General features: G+C 35.7%; 1 protein-coding gene across 8 annotated transcripts in view; it reads left to right on the top strand.

The window, feature by feature from the left end:
* Nucleotides 1–27,860, top strand: part of PHACTR1 (phosphatase and actin regulator 1) — a 604,015-nt gene that overhangs the window by 196,664 nt on the left and 379,491 nt on the right. The window contains exon 2 of one of the 8 annotated variants that reach the window (XM_074271886.1): nt 22,109–22,183. The exons of 6 other annotated variants lie outside the window; for them this stretch is intronic. The gene's annotated coding sequence lies outside the window, so the exon portion shown is untranslated. The remainder of the gene's footprint in view (nt 1–22,108; nt 22,184–27,860) is intronic. One more of the 8 variants, XM_074271895.1, reaches the window with a different exon arrangement.

A 27,860-nucleotide genomic window follows, 5' to 3' on the forward strand; every position in this document is an offset into this window, starting at 1 on the left:
CCCTCCAATCCATTCTCCTCTGCCTTCACAGCAGGATTCAGAGGTCTGGCCCCGCTCTTGGCTAGAGGCAAATGGGATCATTGCTCCCTAAGGTTGACTGGAGCCCCTCTTATCCAGACTGGGGCACAGAGATGTCCCCATGCAGATGATCCATGTGCTGCCAATTATAATACATTTCAGGGATTTACACAATGACACATATCCTGCTAATTGTAACTGGATTTTTTGGGGGGGTTGTTTTTTTTTTGTTTTGTTTTGTTTTCCATTCATTCTCTTATAAATCTTTATCTCCTCCTTGTGGTTGGATTTTGACATTGCACTTGAAAACTCCAGGCAGGGTTAACTCCAGTTATCTTGCCAAAAGATTTTACCTTCTGTAAGAGGAGGTAGCTCGCCGCCTCTGCCCCCCACCCTGACATTTTGTTCTGTTTCAGGGAAAAACATCAGATCATTAGAACACATGAAGAAGTGTCCTTCTCCCCAGTGACCAGAGTTTGAGTCATGTTGTACTTTCCACTCTGTCAAGAGCATTCAGCTGCTAAAGAATATATATATACACATATATATATAGTTATTATAATTAATTTTAATAATTATTATTTTTAGAAAAGACCCAAGATGAATCTGTTTAGTTTCTTTCAAAACTTCTCATTCATCATCTCCTACATCAATTAATCAACCAACAAACATTTATTAAGCTCCTGCTATATGTCAGACGCTGTGCAAGATGCTGAAACAATCTTTATAATCTCAAATAGTTTATATTCTTTTTTTTTTTTTTTGCTGAGGCAATTGGGGTTAAGTGACTTGCCCAGGGTCACACAGCTAGGAAGTGTTAAGTGTCTGCTAACATTCTAAGGATAAAACTTCTCTTGATTCTTCCACTCGATTCTTCTCAGCAAAATTACGTTGTGAAAAATTTTAAATATACTTACTTGTTTACATGTGTTCCCCCAATATAATATAATATATCATATTATATTTTATATATATATATATGTATGTATGCATATATATATATTACAAACTCCTCCAATAAATATAAACTCCTTGGAAACAGAAATTGACTCATTTTTGTCTAGCCTCATAGGAGAACGGATTTAATGAATGTTTGTTGATTGTTCTATTGTTCTCTCAAAAATATAATGCCTCTAAGCTGATGTATTATATGACTGATTTAGTGTTGAAGCTGCAAATCCCCTCAGTCAATTGAGGTTTATATTGAGGGGGTTTAGTAAGAAAAGTGTTGAATAAAGGATACTTTACTGAACTTAGAATGTCATTTGATTCAGAATACATCATAAATGCAATTATCCCTATTGTGAAGGGCCTTACTATACTGTGGATTTCAGTTTGTATACAGGTCAAATTATGTTCCACTGAGTACAAAATTATAATAGTAGTATAGAAGCTTCTCTTAAATCAGGCCTAATTCTCTACTCAAACTCTCTTTCAATATCTCTTCACATCCTAGAGGTAACCCTAGACTCTCAAAAGTTAGGCCAGTCCATGCTCTGACAGATCCTACACACCAAGCTGCAAGGATCTTAAGGGCAGACTTCAAACAGACTGAGTAATCTTCCTGAGCCTCATAGTTAAGTTAATCACAGGACATTGGTCTTGTAGATGGATGACCACTACTAGTTGGGTACGATGCAGGGCATTCTTGTTCAGACACAGATTGGACTAAATGGCCACTAAGGTCCCTTCCACCTCATGGATTCTTGGATCTATGATGATTTTTTTTCTTATAAAACCAATTTTTAGACCCTCATGCCTCCCTGATGAGATATATCCAACAAGAATCAACCAAGAAAAGAAAATGGTCATCAAGAAACTAAGTTTAGGGTCTGAATAGGAGGTCCCAGGTTGAAGAAATGAAAGGTTATGTCAGAAAAGGCACACTTTTTTTGGTTCAGAAAATTTCCTTAAACAGTTTTTTCTTTAGGATATAAGTGACATAAAGTACTGCAGAACATAGGCAATATTTTGCACATTTTTCTTCTCACATAATGGATTTAAAGCCATGTAACTGTTTTGTTTTCATCACCCCCACATACACACACACAGACGCCCAACCTGACTACTAAAAATTTTTTTCCATCTCTGAACCAATGGAGAGATTATTCTATGTCCCTTGCTAACATATTGAGTGTAAAGCTAATGCCAAATTATTAAGCCCTCTTTGGCCATCTCCTAATGATCTGGGTGCCAATTCTGTCAGATTTCTTGTATGTGTATATATGTACATTGTTGTTGAGATGATTCACAGATAAATTGGGTCATTTGCTATCCTTTGGTGCTAGTGACAGATTTGGAAAGTTGGCCTAGATAATAAAAATAATGAAATCCAGATGCTAACTTACATTTATCTTAGGAAAAGCTTTTCTTAAAACTGTTTTCCTTAACTAAAGAGAAGAGTAAAGCTACATGCAGACTTAGAGTCTCCTTTTTGCTGATATTATTTCTGAATGCTTGTGCCTTCTTCTGGAAGTAATATGTTGTTATTCAGTTGTTTAGTCATTTCTGACTCTTCATGACTTTCTAGACCATATTGACATGGAGTTTTCTTGGCAAAGGTGCTAGAGTGGTTTGCCATTTCTTTCTCCAATGGATTACTGGCAGTAATAAGCATATCCTCACTATCTGACCTGTTGACTGACTACACAGATCCTTATAATTGCATGTGAATTGTAAGAGTAGATGTCTCTGGTTAAAATACTTGAGAAACTGACTCCAGTTTCAGAACATCTCAAATTTGACTGTGCTGTATTCCCAGAAAGTGTGAAGAATTGAGAGATGAAGAAGAAAAGTGTGAAATTTAATTTTGTAATAAAAAGGGAGTATGTTGCTACAAACAGTTTCTGAGAGCAACTGGAGTCAGAGAAGGTAATATATCCAAGAAACTTCATTTAGCAATTTGATGTCTATAATAAATCATAGTTTAAATATATCTTCTTCTCAAAGAGGTTTCTAGTGGAGCTTAGATAATCTTTCTTAATAGGATATTATTAACCAATGAGCCAAAAAATAATCTTTTTTATTACCCTCACAGTACTGCATTGTATTGCCTAGCATTTATCTTTGGACATAAAAAGCACTTCATAACTATTTGTCAAAGTATGTGTAACTACTGTTGGTCTCTGTTTTGAAGATAACAGTAGAGGGACTCTATGATTTCTTGTAATTGTACATTTCTTAGGGTCTGGGATTATAATCTCAAAAGTAAACATGCAGATATACTGTGCAAAAACTGGTAAATCAATCCAATAATCAATCAACAAGCATTCTTACGCATTTACTCTGAAGTAGGAGCTGAAAGTACAAAGGGTTAAGTGGAATAGTCTCTGCCTTCATACATTCACAGAAGGGGCTGCCTTGTGAAGTAAGGGGTGTCCCTCGCCTTGAGAAAGTCTTCAAGCAAAGGCTGGGTGACCACTTGTCAGGCAGGTGGAGATGACATTCTAATTTTGGTATGGATTAAGCTAGATGGTTCTGAGTGAAAGAGGTATCCATTTCCCTTGTGTCTTTGCATGCCTGGTGCCTAGTACAGTGCCTGGCACATGGCAGATGTCCAATAAATCCATTCATACATACAAATGAATTGCTTTGTAATCTAAAATAAATGATAATGTGTTTCTGCATCTTTTTTTTTAGTTTCCAGGGATGGGGGAGATGTGATTCAATATTTGAGTCCCAAGTATTCTTTTCTCAGAAATGAAGAAGTTGGACTAAATAATCTCTAAGATTTTCCAAATATACCTATTTTTCCCTACACACACACAAACCCTAATAACAATTCTTTCTCAACTGGCACTACTCTTAATACTAACATTGATTCTAGAAATGTCATATCAATTAGCTGTTCTTTGAACATTCATGTTCTCTGTGATTTCCCAAAACATAACATCCTTCCTTAGCTACTTCTTCCTGGAATGTGATGCTTCTACTAGTAGAATCTATATTCTAAGTAGGTCTCATTTTTGTATTTTTATCTCCAATACCTGTCACAATATTCCACATCTAATAAATGCTTTTAAAATTGATTTAATCAATAAGTACTTATTAAATAGCCACTCTATGTTAGGCACTGGTATTATAGAGACAACGTACATTTTTGCTTCTTCAGTGAGCAAAAGAGATAATAAATTAAAACCACGGACATGCCAATATTAGTCCTTAAGACATGCCCTGCCTTACCCTTAGAATTTGAGGTGTTTTTGTTGTCAGAGATGTCTCTTCATGTACTGGAAAAGAAGTGAAATAAGTGGGCTTAACTGTGACTCTAAGCAGGAGAACAAAATGTGCTGTGTTCCACAGCTGGAACAGGAAGGATGAAAACATTAGAATGATACAAGGCTGATGAGTCTCACAAAGCCAGAATCCTGCATTGTTCTCAATCACAGAATCTCAAAATTAGAAAAGCCTTCAAAAACCATTTGGTCTAACCTGGAACTGAAGAAGAATCCTCACTGAATCACCCCCCAACAAGTGGTCATCCAGACTTCAGCTGAATAAGGAAAAACTCATCAATTCTTGGAAGAAATTTATTTGCCTCTGCTAGGTATTATCTATATACCATTAGGCAAGATAAATAACTTCTTTCAGTTTCAGTTTCTTCGTCTGTAATAGAAAGGAGTTGATCTGAATAATCTTTAAGATCAGTTAAAATTCTAAATTTATGACCATATGATCTGTAACCCTAGTGTCTATCTTCTCCAGTGTATATCTGGAGTGTCTATAATTCTTCTGAGTTGTCATGTTATGGGACTTTATCTTTTCTATATTCATAGAATTATAGAGTTGGAAAGATCCTCAGAAGTCAAGCTCTTATAGTACTTTGCAAACTACATTGTTACCTTCAAACTCATCTATCATAATTTGGCCCACCATAGCAGTCACCAAAATCAGGGCAATGCTCCGAGGCTTCAATATGCTCTGTAGTAAAGTTTTATAAAGAATACTACAAGCCTTATTTCTCACAAACATTCTCCCATTATGACTTACATATGATTTAAGAAGACTAGAAAAGAAGTTCTTGGTACTGCTATTCAGTGCCACCAAAAAATTTAAGTTGGAAATCAACCTCAAGTCCTAAAACTCAAGTGAGAGAGCCAAATATGGATTTTAGACACACATTAAAATGCAAATAACTATTGCTGGCCCAGAAAAAAATTAAAGATAATATTAATTGGATATCTATGGGAACTCTCTAGTTAGATTACAGGAAATTGCTCTTCTAAAATCTTTTAGAATAATGCAATTTAGGGCTATAGAATGGTGGGTTATCCTAATAAACTTGCAAGTACCAAAGACAAGGATATTGATTTTTTAAAGTTTTATTGCCATAATAATTCAGACACTTAGGCTCTTTTTAATCATTTTATCTACATCATGTCATTTTAGTGGATGAATGTATAAAATAACAAAAGAAATTATTATTTTGGTTTACTACTACTATCAATGCTACTTTTATCAATAGATAAAGTTATGGAAACATCACATCATGGTTATCCATCATTTGTAAATGTTTTAAATTGTCAGAAAAGAACCCTCTCCCCACTCATTTTTTTTAGTATTATCTAGCTCATAATGGAGGTATTGAGCAAAAAACAAAACAAAACACGCTTCATTAAGTCTTAAGCTGCTGTATAAAATATTATAATTATAAAAATGACAGCAGACTTTAATTCTTTCAAGTGATTAGCTAAAGTGAAATGACACCTTAAAATTACGGCTTAGTTTATAATTCTCTGATTTTAAGGCTTTTTTATATGATCCCTAAAGTATAATTCTGTATGACTTACAGGTTTTTTTCCAGCAAATAGTACTAAGCTGTATTAAAAATTGGTTTCTAGTTCAGCTGTATATGTTTTAGTATAGGTCTCAAACAGTCCTATGTTCAATGTCATCATAGGTTAATACAGAGTATCAATTTTTCATCCCTGCTGTGGTATCCACTTTTACTTGGTACAGTGAATTTTACCTATCATTTCCCTCTTTGGACCATATTCTAAAATGTCAATGTCTAGCTCTGAATTTTCTCTTTAGTTCCAGAAAGATTTTTCCAAATATCTACAGATATAGCACATCCAAATGCAATTGACACCATGAGTTAAATATGAATCAAATTCATTGTTTCTTCCTAAATTTCCCAAATTTCTCAATTTCTGTTAATAATACAACCATTATTTTACCTAGAAACTTGAAGCATCTTTGACTTCTTCCTCCATTTAATTGACTTCATCTAATCAGTGTCCAACTTTTGTCTATTCTACATTCACAATTTCTCACTACCTTCATCCCCCTTTTTATGATCCTATTCCCATATTTAATATTTAATCCATATTTTAAGTTAACTCATTCATTCAATTTCCTTCCTCTCTCCCTTCTTTGATTTCATCCATTCCTTCCTTCCTTCTTTTTCCTTTCCTTTCTTTCTTCATTTCTTCCTTCTTTCTTTCCTTCATTCCTACCTTTTTTACCTTCCTTCCTTTCTTTCTTCTTTCCTTATTTCTTTTCTTTCTTCCTTCATTACCTGTCTTCTGGATTATTACAGTAGATACTTGGGAAATTCTCTAGCTACCTTGGTTCTGGGTTTTCTATATAAAATGATAGAGTTAAATTAAGATCTCTAAGGTCTCTTCTAGCCTTAGGATTTTGAATTCGTGATTCTTAATCATTCTCACTTTTTTTTTTTCATTTTTTCACATTGTTATTCTATCCTATCTGCCATTGCCAGATTACTCTCCATATGGGAAAAAAAATGTGATTATATTATTCCTCTACTCAGGCCTTTCAAGGATTCCCTCTTGTCAATCATATGCATATCTTAGCCCAGAAGCATTGTGGAGTTTTAAAATAGCAGAATTTGCATTTAGGAAACAGATTCAAATCCTAACTCTAACACTTAGGACCACAAAGTTGTAGCTGGAAGGGTTCTTCTACTCCAAACACATCATTTTATAAATGAAAAAATAATCCTCTCTTTTCATCTTTTTCTGTTCTGGTCAATAACCTAATTAAGAAATTAGAACAGTCTGTGTTCATATCCCAAATCAGCATACTATCTTGAAGACTCTAAACAAACTTCATTTTGAGAAACACTACTCTAATAGACTAATCCATACAAAGCTTGCGGTCAATGGAAAGCTTCAAGTTTGTACTCTTACTATCTGGCCTGCATGGTGTGATGCCCTCATGTATTTCTGCTGGCTCTTTTCTCACAGCAGCAAGGTTCCAAATTGTCACCTGTTATCTGCTAATGTCCAGCTTCATGGAACTGAGTTAATCAAACTTTATCATATTCGACTTTTAGAATCTCTAGGTTCCTTCAAAACACACTTTGGGGCTACCTCCTTCTCAAGCCCTTCCTCGTTTTGAAACTATTAATAGTCTCTCCCTCTTAAAATATATTATACTAGGGGATCTAGATGACGGTAGATAAAACACCAGTCCTGGAGTTAGGAGGATTTAAGTTCAAATCTAGCCTCAGACTCTTACTAGCTGTGTGACCCTAGGCAAGTCACTTAAGCTTGATTACAAAAGAGAAAGGGAAGAAACTATACTGTTTACTCTGAAATTGCTTTATATGTACTTATATTGTGTAATCATTATATTACTAGATAGAATTCAAGTTCTTTAAGGACAAGGACTCTGTGTGTGTGTGTGTGTGTGTGTGTGTGTGTGTGTGTGTGTGTATTTATGCTGTAACTCATTCTCCCTGTCTCTGATTCAGTCTGTCTCTGGATCTTTCATCCTCTCTCTTTATGCTTTGTGTATGGCTTTCTCTTTCTCTCCTCTTCTTTCTGTGTCGTCTCTCTTTTTCTCTTTGTCTCTGTTTCTCTAATGCATCATCTTTTTCTCACATTCAGTTTGTGTTTCTGTCTCTATCTCTGTCTCTTTGTCTCTATCTCTGTGTCTGTCTTTGTCTCTCTGAATCTCTCTGTTCTCTCTGTCTCTGACTATCTCTGTCCTCTCTTTCTATCCTTATCTCTGAGTCTGTCTCTTTCTCTGTCTCTGTCTTCCTCCCTCTCCCTTCCTGCCCCTTCCACTTCTCCTCTCCTTCTTCCTCTCCTTTTCTCTCTTCCTCTTCCTCCCCCCTCTCAGGCCTTAATTACCCAACTGAACTGAATAAATCAGTTGAATCAATTAGAATAAATCATATTCAACTAAAACTCTAGAACCCTGGCAACACTTAGGACTTTCATTAATGGGGACATATAATCCGAGAGGTGAAGGGACATTAGAGAACATCTGTCTCAAACCCTTCATATTAAAGATGGAAAAATGGCCACCCAAAGAGATGGAATGATTGCACTCACAGACAAACAACTATGTAGTTTGTGACAGAAGTGACTAGACTCCAGATGTGTGTAATCTTATGATTAAAGTCTCCTCTGTTTTCATGGGCTCTTAACTCATGTCCATGAATGAGAAAATACTCAAGGAAATTGAGGATAACAACTGGATTAGACTTTCTAACCCTAAGCTTCTCTTCCAGTTACTTCCATTCCTCATATCCACAGCATATCTGTCTAGTCACATCCAATAAATGTTGTATCAAGAGCAAAAATTGAACCCTTATCCTAAAACTGACTGAATAGAAGTTTAATCTCTTCCTTTCCCTTTCCTCCTTTCCTTTCCTACCCTCTCGTCTCCTTTCCCTTCCTTCTTCTTTCCCTCTTCTCTTCTTTTCTCCTTTCCCTCTCCACCTTTCCTCCTTTCCCTTCTCTTCTCCTCTCTCCTATCATTCTTTCCCTTTTCTTTCTCCTAGTTTATCTTTCTTCTCTGTTTTCATTTCCCCTCCTTTTATCTTTCTTTTCCTCTGGTCTCCTTTCCTTTTTTTTTCTTTTTTAAGATAGAAGAAAGAACAATCTTTCCTTTTATTTCTTAAGCTCTTCTCTAACTCTTTGTCTTTGTCTGGAGACTTAAGGCATACATGCCTTTTTAAGTAAAACTGGAATCAACATGGTATGGTGAAATTCACACTGAATTTGGAGTCAGAGGAGCTGGGTTCAAATCCCTTCTTTGTCACTTCCTGTGAAATGAAAAGACAAAATGTACTCTCTAGTTATCTGTTTCCTCATATGTAAAATGAGAGGATTGAACTGCATAACCTTGAAGGTCCATTTCGTCTCTAATTTTTCGATCCTGTAAAGAGTCTTCATGTCTACACCACAGTTTAATGCCTTAAAATAATAGCTGTCTCACTAATTATTGAACCCTGTCACCCAGTCTTAACTGCAATTAAGATTACTGCTTCATTTTACTAGGGAATCTATCATCATAATAAATATGGATTCTAATTTATTTGCATATGCTGAGTTGCAAAATCTATAATTATATGCAAGTCATCAATTTGAAACTTGCTTGTATAATTATATTAATTGTACATGGAAGTAACTTGAAAATTATCAAAGGGCATGGTATTGAACCTGATGCAATGCGCACATAATTAGTGGATTAGGGAGATCCTTATTAGTTGAAAAGAGGAATTTGCTATTTGAAACTAATGGTTATAAGTAGAATGGCCTATATGTTCCTTCCAAGCTCGATGACAATCCAATATATTTGCAAATGTAGAATCTGCAGGTCAATTACAGATGTATCCCAATCCTCCCTAAACTAAGTCAATCACAATTTCCAGCTTTATCTCAACCACCTCTGACTTCCGGAATTGAAAGGAAATGAAAGGGTTATTGCGTAAATGGCTAGCTTCTTTTCATAACCTGAGCAGCTCCATGGTCTCAGAAGTTCTATATTCAAATCCAGTCTACCTTTGGATACTTAAAGTCCAGCTCAATTAATAAAATAACAAGGGAAACAAAAGAAAAAATTCACTTATGTATATATGTTGTACATATTTCTCAGCCTGAGGCAGAGTGTGCATTCTCCAAAGATAGTCAATAGGTACCCCAAAACGTATTCATCAACAATGATCTGCAGATTTCTCATAACAAGCCACTGATACATTTTTCTTTGAAGTAATAAATTATGAAGCAAAAACTGGAATCAAAGCATTCTCCTGTCTTCCTTCTTCCTTCATCTTTCCCTCTCTCCTCTTTTTCTCTTTCTTCTTTTTTCCTCTCATTTCTTCCCTCTTTTATTTCCTTCCTTCTCTATTTCTTCCTTTTTTCTTTCTCCTTTCTTTCTTTCTTTCTTTCTTTCCTCTTTTCTCTTTATTTCCTCCTTTTTTTTGGAAATCTCTTTTCTTTTTTTATTCTTCTTTTTACCTTTTTTTCCCTTCAGGTATGTAGATAGCAATTCATACAGCAAAATCTTGAGGACTTTAATAAATTTAAGCTCAAGAAGCCTTAACAAGTTGGGCAGCCAAAAAAACTAATGTAGCAGAATGTTGAGGATGAAAGAATCAATAAAAACAGATTTGGAATACTGTGTTGAGTTGTAGACACACATGAATGTGAAATACAGAATTCAGATACTCTATTTTCTGGGAAATTTGATACAAATAGGTACTTAATGAAATGCTTATTGATTTATTGATTGACATTAGAGCTAGTCTAAAAAATTAAGGTAGCCAGAATAATAAATAAATGGAAAGCCATGCCATAGGAAGACATAAAGGGACTCTGCTAATTTTTTTGAAGTATCTGAAAGATTGCCACATGGAAAAAAAATCATTTAGCTAAGTCCCAGAGAATAGAACTAGGACTAATGGGTAGATGTTAGAAAAAAGTTAACATTCTAGAATTGTCCCCACATAGAATGATGTTTTCAAAGAGAGTGAATTTCTTGACACTAGAAGCTTTCCAGTGGAGAATAGAGAAGTTGGAGAAAAAAAAATGATATTTCAGTTAGATATTAGGCTAGATACAGTGAAAAAAAAAAACACAACTCTGGATCCAGAGTCAGAACCTTCATTCAAATCCCAAATGAGTCTACTTAGTAATTATGAGACTTTAGCTAAGTTACTGTTCTTTTCTGGACTTCACTATAAATCATAGGATTTGGACTAACCTCTAATGTACTTACCAGTTCTAAATCTATAATTCTGTATGATTTACCTTCATAAGTTTTATAGAGAGATAAAATTCTATGAATGAATATTGATAAAACAATTCATGACCCAAACTCCATGTGTGATCATTCAGTAAATATTACCACATAACTATTATGTGCAAAGCACTATCAAGGAAGAATGGAATTATACAAAGACTATTTAGATGTAGTTCTTATAAACAATGATACTATAAATCCAATGTGGTATGATGTGCATACATAAATTAGAAGTCAGTATATACACCAGAAAAATAATGTGAAGTTAAGAGGAAGGAGTGATGCCTTCTTGATTGATTGACTGGGGAAGGCTAAACGATTTCTATAGAGAAAGGTATGGAAAGGGTATTGAAGGCAGGAATAATTGTATGTCAAAGGTCAAAGTAAAGAAGTTCAAGATGTGTTAGGAAAGTGAAGGGATAGTCCTACCATGTAGGGTGATAGTGGGAGTTGAACCTAGAAGTAGGGCCATATTATAAATAAAACTAAACATCAGACTAGGGAATGGGAACTTATCTGGAAGATTTAGAGGAAAAAAGAATAAGAAACATAATTTGGGAAGATAAATTTGGTGACTATGAAAAATAATTTTCAGATCATAGAATAATGGAAGCACAGAGGACATTTTGAATAGACTGTTACAAAACTGAAGATGAAGAGAAATGAATAACTGAGTAAAGTTAATAGAACTTGGAGCCATAACTGGGACAAAATATTCAGGGCATTGCCTTGGGGTTCTATCATTTGGTTCATGTAGTGCTTTTTTCCATAACACTCCTCCAACCTACTGTGTCTGTGCTTCTGAGTCCCGTGGTAGTCACACTCAATGCCACAGTGACATTATGGCTCTGCCTCCCCACTGTATCTTAATCCCCACAATCCCCATCCTGGATTTTCCTGTCACTTGCCTCCTTGAGTCAACTAAATCTAACCAGGATAGACTTTTCATACCCTCCCAAAGTGAATTTACCCAGGCATCAAAATTCCTACTATAGTTCTGGTGAAAGTAGGAATGGGAATAAGAGAGAGAAAGAAGGAAATAGACAAGAGAGGGAAAGAAAGAGAGGGAGGGAGGGGGAGGGAGGGAGGAAGGACAGATGACAGTTATTTTTTACTTTTAGAGCCATACCTTTGATGAAGAATAGAGGAAATTAGTTGAAACAATTCATGTTGAATATGGACAAAGATAAGTAATTTATTTTCGCAGATGACCCATGAGCAGCAACCAACCAAAAGATAGTGAATTCTCTCTCTCTCTCTCTCTCTCTCTCTCTCTCTCTCTCTCTCTCTCTCTCTCTCTCTCTCCCTTTCTCTCTCTCTCTCTCTCTCTCTCTCTCTCTCTCTCTCTCTCTCTCTCTCTCTCTCTCTCTCTGTCTCTCTCTCTGTCTCTCTCTCTCTCTCTCTCTCTCTCTCTCTCTCTCTCTCTCTCTCTCTCTCTCTCTCTCTCTCTCTCTGTCTCTCTCTCTCTTCTCTCTCTCTCTCTCTCTCTCTCTCTCTCTCTCTCTCCCCTTTCTCTCTCTCTCTCTCTCTCTCTCTCTCTCTCTCTCTCTCTCTCTCTCTCTCTCCCCCTTTCTCTCTCTCTCTCTCTCTCTCTCTCTCTTTCTCTCTGTCTCTGTCTCTATCTCTTTCTCTCTCTCTCTCTCTCTCTCTCTCTCTCTCTCTCTCTCCCCTTTCTCTCTCTCTCTCTCTCTCTCTCTCTCTCTCTCTCTCTCTCTCTCTCTCTCTCTCTCTCTCTCTCTCTCTCTCTCTCTCTCTGTCTCTCTCTCTCTTCTCTCTCTCTCTCTCTCTGTGTCTCTCTCTCTGTCTGTCTGTCTCTCTCTCTTCTCTGTCTCTCTCTGTCTCTCTCTCTGTCTCTCCTCGCTCTCTCTCTCTCTCTGTCTCTCTGTCTCTCTCTCTCTCTGTCTCTCTGTCTCTCTCTCTCTCTCTCTCTCTCTCTCTGTCTCTCTTTTTCTCTGTCTCTCTCTCTCTCTCTCACACACACACACACACACACACACACACACACACACACACAGGATAATATGCTAGTAGATGATGAAATAAAAATTTGTGTATGATTAGTGAATAAGTCAAAGAAGGGAGCTACTGGTTTCAGTAATACTTGAGGGAAGGAGATTGTCTGAATGTTCAGTGACAACCTGTTCTTAGATTTAGGTCTCAACAACTTGCCTCTCAACATTAACTAATAACTTTGGGATTAATTTCATTTTTTACTTTGCATGTACAAATCAATGACTGTTAGATGGTAGGTGCTTAATACATTATTGAGTGAATGACTTAACAGCTAACCTTGTTTTTTATTATACTAACAAGTTAATTTCCTTTATTTTTAAAATGATTACTAGAATGGTAGATCAAGGAATGCTATAGATATAATACCTAGATTTCAACAAAGCATTTGATAAAATATTAATATCATTCTGGACTAGATAGACAGAGAGAAAGGTAAAACTAGTTCTTTAACTGGACTCAGGGAGTATTTTTTAATGAATATCTCAGACTCAGATGTCTGGCAGAGTGCTCCAGGGATCTTTTCTTGGCCCTATACTATTCAAAATACTTGGCAGTGACTCAAATGAAAACATAGATGGCATATTTATCTAAACTATAAGTGACACTAAGCTGGGAGTGATGACTTCCTTTCTGGATGACAGATTCCAAAAGTATTTCCGTAAGCTAGAACAGTGGACTAAGTCTACTATCATAAAATTTGATATCCGTAAAATGCCACATTGGGGTATAAAAATCAGTATCACAAGTACAAGATAGCCCCATATATTGTATTTAACATATACCTTAACATATTTAACATGTATTGGTCTACCTGCCATCTGGGAGAAGGGGTGGAAGGAAGGAGGGGGAAAGTTGGAACAGAAGGTTTTGCAAGGGTCAATGCTGAAAAATTACCATGAATATATCTTGTAAATAAAAAGCTATAATAAAAAAACAAGTACAAGATAGGAGGTGATGGCTAAGATAGTTTATGAAAAATCTATCAAAGGATTAATGTGAGTCTCAAATTTAATACAAGTCAAACACACAATTATGAGTTTAAGATGTCTACAGGACATGCAGTTCATGATATCTCACAGGCACCTGGAGATCAGCAGAGTTTTCAGTTCATTTAAGTCTTCCCAAATTTCTCTGAAACCATCCCCTTCATGATTTATTTTAATGCAGCAATATTACATTACATTCATTATTACATTCATGCACCATCTGCCATAATTTTGTTTAGTCATTCCTCATTTACAGGTTACCCTTTTAGTTTCTAGTTCTTTATTGCCACCAAAAAAAGAGCTGTTATAAATAATTTTGTACATGTGGATCTTTTTTCTTTTTTCCCATCTCTTTGGTATAAAGTAGTAGTGAGGTTACATACCTTTTATAATGGCTAAGATGAAAGGAAAAAATAATAACAAATGTCCGAGGGGATGTGGGGAAAGTCATACACTAATACATTGTTGGTGGAATTGATCCAACCATTCTGGAGAACAATTTGGAACAATGCCTAAAGGTCTAGAGAACTGCATACTCTTTGATCCAGCACTGTCTCTACAGGTCTGTATCTCAAAGAGATCATAAAAAAGGGAAAAAGGGCCCACGTGAGCAAAAACGTTTGTAGCAGCCCTGTTTGTAGTGGCAAGGAAATAGAAACTGATTGCATGGCCTTCATTTAGAGAATGGCTGAATAAATTTTGGTATATGAATGTTACGGAATACTATTGTTTTTTAGAAACAATCAACAAGATGATTTCAGAAAGTCCTGGGGAGACTTAAATGAAATACTTACATGCTATGTGAAGTGAGTGGAACCAAGAGAAAATTGTACACAGCAACAAGATTATGTGATAATCAATCCTGAAGGACTTGGCTCTTTTCAACAATGAGGTGATTTAGGCCAGTTGCAATAGACTTGTGATGAGAGAGTTATCTGACTCCAGAAAGAGGGCCATGGGGACTGAACATAGCATTTTCATCTTTTTTGTTGTTTGCTTGCTTTTTTTTCTTTCTCATTGTTCTTTTTCCATCTGATTTTTCATATTCAGCATGATAAATGTGGAAATATGTATAGAAGAATTGCACATTTAACATATATTGGATTGTTTGCTGTTTCGGAGAGGAGGTTGGAGGAAGGGAAGGAGAAAAATTAGGAACATAAGGTTTTGCAAGGTTGAATGTTAAAAACTATCTTTGTATCTATTTTGAAAATAAAAAGTTATCATTAAAAAATAAAATAAAATGAAGTAGCAGTGGTGTCACTGGGTCAAAGGGAAGGGACAATTTACAACTCATTGAGACTAGATGGCCTCTAAGATCCTTTACCATTTTGAAATTCTGTGATACCATGAAATCCTTTATGGATATTCTTTTTGATACCTTTTATCTTATCCTCTGGGTCTACAATTTTTTTCTGTTTCCTTTTTGTCTAGGTTCTCTTTCCCTCAAGACTTATAAAATGAGTGGCCTCCTCCTTATTAATTTTAACACTTTGCATTATGTTTAGCACAATGCCTATTCATATAGTATGTGATGAATAAAATCTTTCTGATTGGTTAATTAATGTCATTTCTTCCATCTCCTTATTTAATTGATGATGACTTTGTCTTCAGGTCTTTCTCTGTTTCTTTCTCTGCCTCTGTCTATTTTCCTTTCTTTCTTTTTCTTTCTGTTACTCTCTCATTTTCTATTCGTTCCTTTCCATTGCTTCCTTCCAATTGTTTATAAACATGCTCAGTCATTTTTTTATCCTAAAAATATTCCCTGTACCTGTCATAATTTCAAGGTAATCAGTAAAGAGGCCTGGAACTCGACATATAGGCTTGGGATCAGGAAACATTTAAAAGCAGAATGGATGTTATTGCTGGTAGTTCATTTATTAGATAAATTAATGTGAGGTAGCAGAATATGCTCTTTATTGATATATCTTAAGTTTCTTAAAATCCTTAAGAAATGAATTCAATCAGAAATCATTTTATCATTTAACTTAACTTCTGTTATACATTGCTGATGTAGAAGCAAGGGGCCAGTGGCTGCAACTGATGAGAATTTATAGCCTTCCTGGAGAACAGCCAGAAAATGCTCTGATTTAAAATAAATAAGTGAAAATAAAAAATCCATTCTCTGGAATAAAAGTACTTTCAATTTTGTTTTACCTGCTAGAGGGCAGCATTTGTTAAATAATAATAGATGGGGTGGGATTTCTATGGATTAATGCAGACATACTGTATTTTCTTGGTATTTGGACACAAAGGCAGAAACTCGGGGATACTTAAAAGAAATTATCTTCTCTAATTTCAAAAGATGTCATTTTCATTTTTTAATAATATAAGCCCGGAGAATCAAGAACCATAAGTCCATGGGAACTTTGGCTAGTAGGCAACATCCTTAAGATTAAGATTTATATAGGGCAGCTAGGTGGCCCAATGGATGCAGCACTGGCTCTGCAGTCAGGAAAACCTGGACTCATATCTGGCTTCAAACACTAGCTATTTGACCCTGGGCAAGTTACTCAACTGCAATTACCCCCAAAAAGATTCTACAAACTCCTTATTTCCACAGACGAGGAAACTGAGGCACAAAGATTCAATATGAATTGAACAAAATCATCCAAGTAGCAAAGCCATGACTTTTTACCCAGTCCTCTTGCCACTACACTGTTTCCCAAAATTTTTTTCATTTTTTTATTTATTAATTTTTATAATTATAACATTTTCTTTGACAGTACATATGCATAGATACTTTTTTTTTTTTACAACATTATCCCTTGTACTCCCTTCTGTTCTGAGTTTTTCCCCTTCTTCCCTCCATCCCCTCCCCTAGATGGCAGGCATTCCCATACATATTAAATATCTTATAGTATATCCTAGGTACAATATATATGTGCAGAACCGAATTTTGTTGTTGCTGTTGCAAAGGAAGGATTGTATTTGCAAGGTAAAAATAATCTGGGAAGAGAAACAAAACAAAACAAAACAAAACAAAAACCAATGCTCTCAGTTTACACTCAATTCCCAGTGTTCCTTTTCTGGGTGTGGCTGATTCTGTCCATCATTGATCAATTGGAATTGGATTAGCTCTTCTCTATGTTGAAGATATCCACTTCCATCAGAATACATCCTCATGCAGTATCATTGTTGAAGTGTATAATGATCCCCTAGTTCTGCTCGTTTCACTCAGCATCAGTTGATGTAAGTCTCTCCAAGCCTCTCTATATTCCTCCTGTTGGTCATTTCTTACAGAACAATAATATTCCATAACATTCATATACCATAGTTTACCCAACCATTCTCCAATTGACGGGCATCCATTCATTTTCCAGTTTCTAGCCACTATGAAAAGGGCTGCCACAAACATTTTGGCACATACAGGTCCCTTTCCCTTCTTTAGTATATCCTTGGGATATAAGCCCAGTAGTAGTACGGCTGGGTCAAAGGGTATGCACATTTTGATAACTTTTTGGGCATAATTCCAGATTGCTCTCCAGAATGGTTGGATTCTTTCACAACGCCACCAACAATGCATCAGTGTCCCAGTTTTCCCACATCCCCTCCAACATTCATCATTATTAGTTCCTGTCATCTTAGCCAATCTGACAGGCGTGTAATGGTATCTCAGAGTTGTCTTAATTTGCATTTCTCTGATCAATAGTGATTTGGAACACTCTTTCATATGAGTGGAAATAGTTTTAATTTCATCATCTGAAAATTGTCTGTTCATATCCTTTGACCATTTATCAATTGGAGAATGGCTTGATTTCTTATAGATTAAAGTCAATTCTCTGTATATTTTGGAGATGAGGCCTTTATCAGAACCTTTAACTGTAAAAATTTTTTCCCAATTTGTTACTTCCCTTCTAATCTTGTTTGCATTAGTTTTGTTTGTGCAGAAACTTTTTAATTTGGTGTAATCAAAATGTTCTATTTTGTGATCAATAATGGTCTCTAGTTCTTCCTTGGACACAAACTCCTTCCTCCTCCACAAGTCTGAGAGGTAAACCATCCCATGTTCCTCCAATTTATTTATGATTTCGTTCTTTATGCCTAAATCTTGGACCCATTTTGATCTAATCTTAGTATGTGGTGTTAAATGTGGGTCCATGTCTAGTTTCTGCCATACTAATTTCCAGTTTTCCCAGCAGTTTTTGTCAAATAATGAATTCTTATCCCAAAATTTGGGATCTTTGGGTTTGTCAAACACTAGATTGCTATTTTTATTCACTATCTTGCCCTGTGAACCTAACCTATGCCACTGATCAACTAGTCTATTTCTTAGCCAATACCAAATGGTTTTGGTGACTGTTGCTTTATAATATAGTTTTAGATCAGGTACAGCTAGACCACCTTCACTTAATTTTTTTTTCATTACTTCCCTTGAAATTCTCGACCTTTTGTTCTTCCATATGAATTCTGTTGTTATTTTTTTCTAGGTCATTAAAATAGTTTCTTGGGAGTCTGATTGGTATAGCACTAAATAAATAGATTAGTTTAGGGAGTATTGTCATCTTAATTATATTCGCTCAGCCTATCCAAGAGCACTGAATGTTTTTCCAATTATTTAAATCTGACTTTATTTTTGTGGCAAGTGTTTCGTAATTTTGCTCATATAATTCCTGACTTTCCTTTGGTAGATATATTCCCAAATATTTTAAACTATCGACCGTTATTTTGAATGGAATTTCTCTTTGTATCTCTTGCTCTTGGATTGTGTTGGTAATGTATAAAAATCCTGAGGATTTATGTGGATTTATTTTGTATCCTGCGACTTTGCTAAAATTCTGAATTATTTCTAATAGCATTTTAGCAGAGTCTTTGGGGTTCTCTAAGTATACCATCATGTCATTGTTTCCCAAAAATTTTAAGGGTGGGAAAAGAATTGAGAGGGAATATTTATCCTTGTGTTTTTTTTTTAAACCAGAAGCTATAATACTCAACTTAAATGGATTCAGTATAATACTATGGAAATTTTTGCTCCAAATTTCCATTAACTTTCAGTCTGAATCTCCTTCCCCACCCTCTGAGAGAGAAAAGATGTGTTAAAGACAAATACAGGATAAAAAATGACTTTTCTGCATTCCCCAAAAGACCTTAAGTCTCTTGCAGATAACTACTACCTGCTGGGTAGACAACCAACAGCTATTTCTAATTTATGGGATGGGGGGGGATCAGGAGTACCCAAGAGAAGCTCCATTTTATTTTATTACTGGGTTACTTGGACCCAGGACTGGCTTTTATTATTTGTTTTGAGGAAGGTTTTTATGGGCTGATACATTTCTCAGTGTAACCTCAAAGCTCACCTTTATAATGTAATATTATCAAATGAGCACCAAGAGAGGGTCAGGTGCCCATGAAATTGCATTACCTTGGTCCAACTTGTCCTTGGGCCTTCAATTTGCCCCTTTTATTTTACCTTCAGTCATTTTTTCTGAATGTGAAATAGCATTTCTGAGAAGCACATGTACCCAGAACCCTTTGGATAGGGGTCAAGATTTGATGTGCCTTACTTAAACAGGATTCCTATGATGGTATAATCCATTGTTTTGGGCACATGATTTCCTTGTCCTAAAGCAAGATGTTAGCCTCTAGTTGAAACATCAAAAACAGATATAAAAGGACAAAGAGCATCATTACGGCTTTTAGCAGAACATGAAACAATCTTTTCAACTATCTGAAAGCACTTCCCTATCTGGTCCAGACAAATTATACGTTTTGATAAACAATTCAATATTTAATGTCACAAATGCCAGATTCAGTTCTCCATATCCATCATTTATTAGGCAATAGGGATACATATATATAGCCCTTAAATATACGCATCTATATTAATTATATAAATATAATATTATATAACGTAAGTATAATAGCCCCACCCTCAATTTTAATTTCTAATAGGGAATAAGACATGTTTACAAACAAGTAAACATAGGATATATAGAATATTAAAGGGAGCATGGAAAAGTGGATAGAAAACAGGTTTCAAAGCCAGGAAAATCTGGATTCCTGTCTGGCCACTGCTCTGTGACCCGAGGCAAGTACTTTAACCTCTCCTCAGTATCCTAGGCAACTTGCTAAGACTATTAGTTGCAAAGGTGGTGAATATTTGTGCTGGCAGGGAAGATTTCCCCTGTGGCTTCATTAAACCTCTACTACAATACCAGGGCCCTATCCCTATATGCAGAATTACTTCAAAGTCACTAAGGAAAGGAACTAAGAATTTGGGCTATGTGGCTAGCCTTAAAATGAATATTTGTATTGAGAAATAATCTTTATGATATTAAGGAACATGCCCTGGTCAGGATGTCAGAGGATCTCATGTAGGAGAGCCCCACAGTTTCTAATCCACTCCGGACACTATCACAAAATGATCTCAGAATTCAAATGATGACTTTTCCAATCCACACCTAGAGGGAAGAATCCCAGAGACAGATTACCATTCCCTCCCCTACTTCATCAGTACTATAGGGCATATTCGGGGTCCTAAATATGCTAGAGTTAACCTAGAGACCCAAGAGGAATTTCTAGTCCAAAGTCACCACAGGCTGAATGAACTGGATGTCTTAAGAACCTGATAACAATTGTCTAAAGCGATCTAAAAAGAAAATTATTGGAGACCAAGCGCCCTCTAGTGATTTCTCAGAAAATTTCAAGGAAATATTCAAAGACCATGACCAGGACTTTTTTTGATATTTTTTTTTAAATGGATAAATTTTTTTTAAATTTCTTTAAATGTTTAATGGATAAAAAACCCCAAAAACAAAAAACTAAGACTACAGCATTTAGCTATCCTAAAACTAGCTATATAGTCCCTCAGGCCTCATACTATTAATAGTCTGACAGTCAAAAGCAAAATCATAAATAAACTTACTGAGATAATTTCCAAGGCAACATCATCCATAAACAGCAATCATTTATTAAGCTCTTATTAAATGTCAGTAAGGATTTATTAAACACCAGCTATTTTCCAGGTACTGTGATAAGCACTGGAGTTACAGGTAAAGGCAAATTACAATCCTTGTTCTTGAGTAACACACTATTTAATGGACAGCATAAATGAGTGATGGATTCCAAATCTAATGATCTGATTTCAAATCCCAGAACTGTTACTTTCCTTGTTGAAGAATTAGATTAATGAAACTACAGAAATTAACAAGTCAAATAGCAATGGGGAAATGCATTGAGTTCTAATGTAGTATTCAAAAGCTTTCCCTTACTCTCACACATACAAAACATAGTTTTAGATACTTATCTCTTAATTCATCTGCTTGGATGGGTACATGGTGACTCTCCAGCTACAAGCTATTAGAGAGAGCTAAGAGAAGATTAGGACATAGAGTGGGGAGGATGAGTAAAAATGGGAACAGAGTCTGTAAGAGTTAAAAAACAAAGAGCTGTCCCAGGCATTTTGCTAAGCACTGGGGATACAAAGACAAAATTGAAATAATAATGTCCCTAAGGGAACTTACTTGTGTACAAGGGAGACAGTATGTGCATATACAAATAGATACAGGATATATACAAAGTGAATGCAAGATAGTGTGTTCAGGTATGACTCTAGTTGACAGGGCACCTTTTTCATGATGCCTTTCCTGATGCCCCCCCCCAGCTGCTGGTGTCCTTCCTTTGTATATAAGTACTTAGCAAGCATCTCTGAGTCCCCAAAACTGAGCTCAGTGCTGTAGAGATGCAACAGATACCAAAGCAATGAGCTTCAAGGTCACCTCAGCACCACTTGCTGCTTTCAACCTTCATGATCAAGCTGAAAAACAAACTAAAATTTCCTATCTTTTTTTTTTTGTTTGTTTTAACAATGTCTAGCCCATTGCAAGTGTTTAAGAAATGATTGTTGTTTGATCAATTAATTGATTCTTCCAGAGATATGCTAATAAATGTTTAACAACTGGCTCTCTGGGAGGAAATGCATCCATGATACATTTTGGAGTTTAATCTGCATTTTTTACATTTTTTCCATCACTTAAGTGTAGCCAATCAATAAAACAAAAAAAAAAAAAAATCAAACTCTGATTTGTAGCACTTGCCTTTACTGAAGTGTAAACATGTATACTGAAAATCTGACAATCATATCTCTCAAGCAGGTTGGAGTTGATATCAACACACCCCTGGATTCTTCCTTATACTACTATCCTTGGAATGAGCACAAGATAATAGTAAGGAAACTTTTTTAAAAGGCTCTCTCACATACTCCTCCTTTTACCCCAATTTTTTTTACTCTCTTTGGACCATTCCTTGTCTTCTTATTTTAGATCCTTTAGCCAATTGCCTGTATCAATGCTAATGCCTTCCCATCCCTTGTTAAGAACCCCTTCTCTGGGTTAACTACTGACAAGGATTTACAGATAAAGGAAGGCTTGGTCCCTTTTCTCCTGAAAAACTCAAAGTTTAGTAAGAATTTAGGATGCTGGCATGCAAACAGCTATAATTAAAAATAGTACACGTTACATATATAAGACAGCAACAAAAATCCAAGGACTCTGTAAGATCCATGGGTGGAAGGATTCTTACTAACTAGAGACCACTGAGACAGAATTCAGAGAAGAGGGGACACTAAACATTAGATCTGCAAGCATGGGTTAGTCCTGACTGACCATGATTTACTTGGATTCCAATTCTTGGGAGATCTGAATGAGATGTAAATTGAGTCTCAATCCTTAAATTATAGCTATTCTGGGTTAATTAATTTTATGCCTTTTCCCCTAAGTATATGCCTTGAAAATAGACTGATAATTGTTTCCTTCCCATTTACATTATGAGTTGATGATTGTAATTGAAATACATCCATTTTTCCCAGTCATTTCTATTTATGTTGAACTCTTCTACTTATCACTTATGAGAATAATCACTTAGGAAAATATTCCTTATGCCAGAGTGTTCTATTTATGGTGCTGTTTGATTCTCTTTTAGATTTATTAAGTGAAGTTACATATTTATCCCTGGCATCTGCTTTTCTGGTGGTAGACTGCTTAATGGTCCCCATAACAGATATCTCTGGTATTCCGTGTACAATTTAATATCTCTTTGGGAATTTATGGTGCAATTTTCAGTAGAAATATCTTCAAATATCTCTAATGTTAAGGATCCATTAGGTTTTCTAATAAAATGAGTTGTCTCCAGAATAAGTCACAAATACAGTCATAACCTTCATTCCATTGCTCAAACTAGTATTGATTGGGTCACAGAAACATCAAAAATTCATCAAACTTCACCCCTGATATTGAGAAACTCTGCTGCAATATTATTTATCCACTCATTCAATATTAAAATCAGATCACAGAAACTCTCCCAATTATAACTCCTTAACATTGTAAACTCCAGGGAACTTCCATCTTTTTACTATAATGTTGATCAGATTATTCTTGTGGAACTATCCTCTTGTAACATATTTCATCTAAGTTTGTGTTTTCATAGAACTAATTGACATTTGATTACATATGCCCTTTGGGTTTAAAGTAAAAAAAAAAGTCCACATACTTTCTTTGAATCTAAATATACTTTCCTAACTAATTTTGAGCATCATTTATGCTTTAGTAACATATTAAGTACTGTGAAGGTTACAGAAGTAGGTGCCATGGATAGAGTCTTACACTTTAAATTAGGACAATCTGAGTGCAACTTTAATCTAAAAAACTGATTAGCTCTGGGATCTTGAACTTAAATTTCTTTTTCAGTTTCCACATTTGTAAAATGGGAATAATAACAGCACCAGGTTGCTGCTGGCATAAATAGTGCTAAAGACCAAAGAGATGGTTTCTATAAAATGTTCAGCACAGTTCCTAGCATATAATTTTGTTGTTCAGTCATTTTTCGGTTGTGTCCAACTTTCTATGACTCCTTTTAGAATTTTCTTCTCAAACATAATGGATTAGTTTCCTTTTCCTTCTCCATCTCACTTTACAGATGAAAAGCTGAGACAAATAGAGTTAAATGACTTGCCCAACATTTCATAGTTAATAAGTGTCACAGGCCAGATTGGAACTCATGAAGAGTCTCCCTTATTCAGCACTCTATCCACTGTGTGGGGATAGAGTTAGTCTTAATTGATGCTATCTAACATCAAAGAATTATAAATCTAGAACTGATAGGGGTCTGTGAAGCCATCTAGAATAATACATAATTCCTAAACTCCATATTATAGATGAGGATATGAAGTCCTGGCGATTTTAGGTGACTTGTCCAGGATCACAGGGACACAGTGGAAAGAATTCTACTCAATATTTGAACATGGGCCTGTTAACTCCAGTGAAAGGGCTCTTTCTACTTTACTTTAGTTCTTCAGCATCATTCCCAGATGCCATGGTCCTCTTCAAGAATGAAGGACAAAACAACTACTACTTCATCTAATTCCCCTCAAGAAATACATGGAAAAAAGAGCCCACAGGAGAAGCCAAAAGAAACATCCTTTTCTATTAATGCCCTTTTCTCTTTAAGTGGAATGAAAATATTTTTCAATTGAAACTTTCTATTTTGTTATTGTACTCTGTTTTAAAATAAAAAGGAAGGAAGGAAAGAAGGAAGGGAGGGAGGGAGGAAGGAAGGAAGGAAGGAAGGAAGGAAGGAAGGAAGGAAGGAAGGAAGGAAGGAAGGAAGGAAGGAAGGAAGGAAGGAAGGAAGGAAGGAAGGAAGGAAGGAAGGAAGGAAGGAAGGAAGGGAGGGAGGAAAGAAGGAAGGGAGGGAGGGAATCAGCAGCCAATATAGATTGTGAAAAAATGCCCTTTACCTGACACCTGAAATGTAGGACTCTATTGGAGCTGAAATACCTAAGTGTTTTTACCTCCCCTTCCCCCCACTCAAAAATAACTGGTTCTTAAGTGGCTGGAGACCAAAGAGGGTAGAAAGATGGGTAGATGGATAGATGCATATATATATATATATATATGTGTATATATATATATATACATATGTATGTATATATATACATATATATGCACACATATATTGATTTTATATATATATATGTATAAATGTATGTATACCGGTATATATATATATATATATATATATATATATATATATATATATATATATATATATATATATGTGTGTGTGTGTGTGTGTGTATACATACATACATACATATATATATACACATATATATATATAGTGTACAGAGGTATGTATATATAGTATAAAGAGATGTGTATATGAGTATGTACATAAAAGTATGAGGACAGCAGAATGGCTGTGATACAGGTTATAACATATGACAAATAGAGAATTTAACAAGCAAAAAAAAAAAAAGAATTTCTTGAGGGAAATATTTGATTGAATGGGAATATGGGTAAAAAATAACTGTGGTTAGCCATTTGTTGCACCCAAACCTATGTAAAGTCAGGAGCAATAAAGAAATTCTAAACAGTATGTTAGGTGGACTTTTGGGGTGAGGTTTGGAAAAGGTAGCAGTTTTAGATAGGGGCTCTCTGAATCTTTGGAAGGACCATCACAATTGATGAGATAATATTGAAGATTTGAGTAGTGAGTCTCATGGAAAATGTAACCCTATCTGTTCTACAGACTATCTCTCAGTGGAAAAGGGCATAAGCTCAGTGGGAATGGAAAGGAGAAATCTCAGACTCCTCTTTCAACTTGGATCTTCTCTAAGCATGAGAAGACACTAAAAGTTCAGATACTCCATTCAGCTTCTAGGACCAAAGTTATGTTACGTGCACCCTCTAGCTTTTCATCCTGACCATCAGCATCACTAATGTTTATCCTATATTGAACATCAGCCAGTTGGCTTTCAGCCCAGTCCTTTTCCCAGTCAGGTACTATGTCAGCTTAAAATTATCTTGTCAATGTCCAGTGGTAAATAGCTGCTTTAGAATTCAGCCTCATCCCCAAACTTATGATACTTCATTTTTATTTCACTAAGTATCCTCATTGAATAAAGTAAGTGAGAGACACCTCATGGAGCGAGAGAAAAGCTTAAATGGATGAACCATCATCTTAGACTGGCATTGTTCATCTCCATGGGGGTGGGAGGGAGTACAGAAGATTCATTTACAGATCAACTCTTTTTAGATATGTTAAAAGTTGTTGTGAAGACTTCCAGAGACCTGAACATTCCCTGTATTCTAATATTGAAACTAATTTACAGCATTACAGAAGATAGATATTGAGCTATATTACTATATCTTTTCATAGTCACAGAATTTATACAATTCACTGACTTTCTGGACTTTATCTTCTCACCAGTGTTGTATTGGATGACCTCTAAATATTCACTAGTTCCAAATCTATGCTCTTATAACCTTCCCTAAAAGATGAGAATTTAGGGGGAGCAGCTAGGTAGTGCAGTGAATAGAGCACCAGCCCTGAAGTCAGGAGGAACTGAGTTCAAATCTGGCCTCAGACACTTTACACTTTCCAGCTGGGTGACTCTGGGCAAGTCACTTAACCTCAATTGTTTGATAATTTAGGTAGGCATGTTGGCACACCACTATAATCCCCATCACTGGGAGAAGCTGAGGCCAATGAGTTGCTTGAGTTTGGGAGTTCTGAGCCCTGCAGTAGGGTTCAAACCAATTGGATTTCCGAACTAAGTCTGATAGTAAAACGGCAAGCCCTTGGGTGGGGAAGGCCTACAAGCTTCCTATGGAAAGATGAACCAGTTCAGGTCAGAAAATCAGATCAGGTTAAAGCATCAGAGCCTATTAGCAGTGGATTGGCAACTGTACTTCCAGACTGAATGAGATACTCTTTAAAAAATAAAAGGTGAAAAGCTAGAAAGTAAAACTAGAATGGGTATAAACAGTATTAATTTATTTCTTCATCTCTCATTGCTTAAGAAAAATCCTGTTCCTACTCCAGATCCTCATCTGTCCAGAATGGCATTAGAAAAAAGCAACCTGAATATTTTTTACATTTTGTATGCTTCAGCACTTCAAGTACAACCAGTGCTGCCCTTTGGCATAAACCATATGTGGAAAATAAAAGCTCTGTCAACCCCAAAACAATTCACTCATTCATATATCAAATAAACAGTTACTGAGTATCAGCTATGTATCAGGCACTACACCAAAGCTTGCCTGCTTGGATTGGCTAGTTATTCTCTCTGAGTTTTGGCTTCTTCACCTGAAAACTAAGGGAGGTTTGTCCTTAGGTGATTTCTAAGGGTCCTTCACTTCTCATGATTTTTTATCTGCTTTGTCTCACTAGTGCTTAGCATATTATGCTGCAAATAACAGATGCACAGTAAATACCTATTGATGATGGAATTATTTAATAAAGAACATAAATGTATCTGTAAAAAAAAATAAAGATAACATCCTCTCTCAGTGGGAAAGCACATTTTTTTATAATTTTATAAAAAGTTAATGACTTTGCCTTCTGGGGTGGTACTGGTAGTACGAGCGTCAAGAACTATTGGGGCATAATTTGGATGACCAGTCATCCATTCAATATTCTTCAAATCATATATTTAGACAACTCTGTTATTCTTCTGTGAAATGCCTGGCCTGGTTGTAGACACAAGTATTCTACCATGAGAGCTCTTCATAGAAAGCTCTCCAACTCACTGCCAAAGGCTTCTATGAAGTTCAATTTGATTCAAGAAAACACTGGCTGCTATTACATTCTACTATGCCAAAGGTACCAGAGTAAGAGCTGGAGATATAAAGGCAGAGGAAAAAAGACTAATTCATATATAGATAGATATAGATATGCAAAGATATCTATATCTATCTATCTATCTCTTCCTCTTTTATTCTAGTGCCTAATGTTAAAATATAGTATTTAATCAGTAAAAAGGTATTTTTAAAGAACTTACTAAGCACCATATCCTGTGCTAAGCATTTAGGATATAATCACACATACACATGCACACCTGCT

The sequence above is a fragment of the Sminthopsis crassicaudata genome, chromosome 1, assembly GCF_048593235.1.
Source record: "Sminthopsis crassicaudata isolate SCR6 chromosome 1, ASM4859323v1, whole genome shotgun sequence".
NCBI lineage: Eukaryota > Metazoa > Chordata > Mammalia > Dasyuromorphia > Dasyuridae > Sminthopsis > Sminthopsis crassicaudata.